The sequence below is a fragment of the Eptesicus fuscus genome, chromosome 7, assembly GCF_027574615.1.
Source record: "Eptesicus fuscus isolate TK198812 chromosome 7, DD_ASM_mEF_20220401, whole genome shotgun sequence".
Taxonomy (NCBI): domain Eukaryota; kingdom Metazoa; phylum Chordata; class Mammalia; order Chiroptera; family Vespertilionidae; genus Eptesicus; species Eptesicus fuscus.
Window position 1 is genome coordinate 99791422 of NC_072479.1, and position 3986 is coordinate 99795407.

At 47.8% G+C, this 3986-nt stretch overlaps 1 pseudogene; it reads right to left on the reverse strand.

Moving 5' to 3' along the window:
• Positions 1-2537: 2537 nt before the first annotated feature.
• On the reverse strand, positions 2538-2767 carry LOC114232695 (cytochrome c oxidase subunit 7B2, mitochondrial-like; annotated as a pseudogene).
• Positions 2768-3986: the final 1219 nt, after the last annotated feature.

The window sequence follows — 3986 nt, forward strand, 5'->3', positions numbered from 1 at the left end:
CCCACTGCTCCGGGGGCTTGGGAATCTCTGAGAGGCTGTCTCTGGCCCCTGCAGTGTAGACACACTAAGGAGGCATCCCTATTCCTCAAACCCGTGTGCCCGCCAAGACCTCCAAGGGGAGGTGGGCACAAATGGCTTCTCCTTCCAGATGCCACACCCTCCAGCTCTGCCCCCCTCTCCCCTCCCCCTCCTGCCAGACTCCATGGAGAAGGCAGGGATCCTCCAGAGCCTCCACAAGGCTCTAGCTCTGTTCTCTCTCTCTCTCTCTCTCTCTCTCTCTCTCTCTCTCTCTCTCTCTCTCTCAACAGCCCTCATCGGGGAGGGGGAGAGGGGGGCTGATACTGACTCTAACAAAAATCTCTAGATTTTATAGGGCATGGATATAATGGCCAGAGTCATGCAGCCTGAGGGTTGAGACTTTGGTAGTTAAAAAGATAGGCAAAAAAAGAAGAAAGAAAGAAAGAAAGAAAGAAAGAAAGAAAGAAAGAAAGAAAGAAAGAAAGAAAGAAAGAAAGAGAGAGAAAAAAGAAAAACAGACCAGGCTTTAGCTCAGGGGAGTGTCACCTCAGTTGTGAGCTCAGTCCCCAGCTCCTGTCCTGACACGTGCGTGGGAGGCGACCAATTGAGGTGTCTCTCTCACACTGATGTTTCCCTTTCTGTGTCTCTCCTCTCCCTTCCACTCTCTCTAAAAAAATAATAAATGAAACAATATCCTCAGGTGAGGATTAACAACAACAACAAAGAGAGATCAGGCTTTTGAAACACAGAGACTTTCCCCTCAAGCCATATGTTTCAAAGTCTATTTGGTAATTCGAAACTCAAGCCCACTTTCTTTCTTTGCATTTCCACAGTAACAGCTATAATTCTGGAAGGGAGGGAGGGTGGGATAGTGGAAGATTCCTGGGGGGTGGAGGGGAGAAAGAACATAAATTAATATTTCTGTGGCAACATATGGACATAGACAATGGAGTGGTGAAGGCCTGGGAGGGGCGGGTGCGGGGTGGAAGGGGTCAATGGGAAAAAAAAACAACAACAAGGGGACATCTGTAATACTTTCAACAATAAAGAAAAAGGAGCCCTAGCCCTTTTGGCTCAGAGGATAGAGCGTCAGCCTGTGGAGTGAAGGGTTCCGGGTTCCATTCTGGTCAAGGGCACATGCCCAGGTTGTGGATTCAATCCCTAGTAGGGGGATGTCCAGGAGGCAGCCGATCAATGATTCTCTCTCATCATTGATGTATCTATCTCTCTCTCCCTCTCCCTTCCTCTCTGAAATCAATTGGGAAAAAAAAAATAGTTTTTTTAAAAGAAAATCTCTGCACCATTTCTTCCTACTGAGAACACCAGGAGATATTTCTCAGCCTCCTTGGCAAGCAGTTAGAATGGGGACGTGTGTCAACTTTCTGGCCGATGGGATGTGGGTAAAACTGATAAGAGATCACTATGGGCCCGGCCCCTAAAACATCCCTGCCAAGATTCTAGCCCTCTAGTGCCCCCGCCACAGCAGCTGGGAGACCATGAGCTAAAGACAGTAACATCACAAGAGGAAAGGAACCTGGATGCCTGTGTCATCCATTGGAGGAGAGCTATAGAAGCTGCATAAAAAGCTACCCCAGCCCCCTCTCATCCCCACAACAGACTATGATGTGATCAGGAAATGAAACTTAATTGTGTTAAGCCATTGAGGTTTAGGAGTATGTGTGTGTGTGTGTGTGTGTGTGTGTGTGTGTGTGTGTCTGCAGTTTATATTACTTACTCTGATAAAATACTTAAATGTTGTTCTACCTCACAATCAATGCACAAAAGATCAGAGATTGGGAATCAGAAGCTTGACCATTTAGATTAAAATTTATAAAATTGAAGGTGTATAAAATGATACCAATTCTAAGAAAATACTAAGTATTATCTTTGGACAACATTCAAAGCATGATGTTGAAGGAGAGTGATGGCGGAGAAGAGCAAGAATGGTAAGTCAGCCCTAGCCAGTTTGGCTCAGTGGATAGAGCGTCGGCTTGCGGACTGGGGGGTCCCGGGTTCGATTCTGGCCAAGGGCACATGCCCGGGTTGCGGGCTCGATCCTCAATGGGGGGCGTGCGGGAGGCAGCCTATCAATGATTCTCATCATTGATGTTTCTATCTCTCTATCCCTCTCCCTTCCTCTCTGAAATCAATAAAGAAATATTAAAAAAAAAAAAAAGAATGGTAAGTCAAACCCCTTTCTTCAGCCAGCCTGGCATAACACCTGCTTAATAAGTAATGACTGACTGAATGAAAACCCATCAATCTATCAACTCTGATTAAACCCAGGACATTTACTTTTCTTTTTTCTTAATTCTACTTTCAAATACTAGTTATACATAATCCCCTTTAATCTACATCAACTTTACAGCCTTGCATACAGGCATTATAATGACTCCTTTCAATAACTTTTTAAAGATTTCAAATGTATTTTAATTTTTAATTATGCTATATTTAAATGAGCAGCAGAGTGATTTTGAAATAATTCTGTATTACAGCAACTGTGAGGGCTACTCATCATTCTACTCTTTTATGGTGCCTCTGCCAACAGGGAACAGGCTCCATTCTATTTTGATCTGTGTGGTTGTAAATATCCATGGGACAACACAGAAAGTGGTTCCCCTGGCTAGGACAGCATTACCATATTTGTCATGAAAATCTGGGAGTGTTTTCTCTAGCTCTGTCTTGTCCTAATTTGCTGAATGCTTTGAATCTTGAGGCTTCTTAATATATTTCTAGCCAAGGGAAACATCATGAAGGTGTTATAAAATTGCAATTGATTGCAGTTGCTCGACTATTTCCTTTCCATTCCTGGTGAGAGCCCTATTCCTGGCGTGCAGACTACTGCCTTCTCACTGTGTCCTCACATGTAAGAGAGAGAAGGAGAGAGGAAGAGAAGAGAAGAGAAGGAAAGGGAAGGGAAGAGAAGGGAAGGGAAGGGAAGGGAAGGGAAGGGAAGGGAAGGGAAGGGAAGGGAAGGGAAGGGAAAAGGGAAGGGAAGGGAAGGGAAAAGGGAAGGGAAGGGAAGGGAAAAGGGAAGGGAAGAGAAGGGAAGGGAAGGGAAGGGAAAGGGAAGGGAAGGGAAGGGAAGGGAAAAGGGAAGGGAAGGGAAGGGAAGAGGGAAGGGAAGGGAAGGGAAAAGGGAAGGGAAGAGGGAAGGGAAGGGAAGGGAAGGGAAGGGAAAAGGGAAGGGAAGGGAAGAGGGAAGGGAAGGGAAGGGAAGGGAAAAGGGAAGGGAAGAGGGAAGGGAAGGGAAGGGAAGGGAAAAGGGAAGGGAAGTGGGAAGGGAAGGGAAGGAAAGAGGGACGGGAAGGGAAGGGAAGGGAAGCGAAGGGAAGAGGGAAGGGAAGGGAAGGGAAGGGAAAAGGGAAGGGAAGGGAAGGGAAAGGAAGGGAAGGGAAGGGAAGGGAAGAGGGAAGGGAAGGGAAGGGAAGAGGGAAGGGAAGAGGGAAGGGAAGGGAAGGGAAGGGAAGGGAAAAGGGAAGGGAAGGGAAGAGGGAAGGGAAAAGGGAAGGGAAGAGGGAAGGGAAGGGAAGGGAAGGGAAGGGAAGGGAAAAGGAAGGGAAGGAAGGGAAGGAAAGAGGGAAGGGAAGGGAAGGGAAGGGAAGAGGGAAGGGTAGGGAAGGGAAGAGGGAAGGGAAGAGGGAAGGGAAGGGAAGGGAAGGGAAAAGGGAAGGGAAGAGGGAAGGGAAGGGAAGGGAAGGGAAGGGAAGGGAAGGGAAGGGAAGGGAAGGGAAGGGAAAAGGGAAGGAGAGGGAAGGGAAGGGAAGGGAAGGGAAGGGAAGAGAAGGGAAGGGAATGGAAAAGGGAAGGGAAGGGAAGGGAAGGGGGAAGGGAAGGGAAGGGAAGGGAAGGGCAGGGGGAAGGGAAGGGAAGGGAAGGGAAGAGGGAAGGGAAGAGGGAAGGGAAGGGAAAAGGGAAGGGAAGAGGGAAGGGAAGGGAAGGGGGAAGGGAAGGGAAGGGGGAAGGGA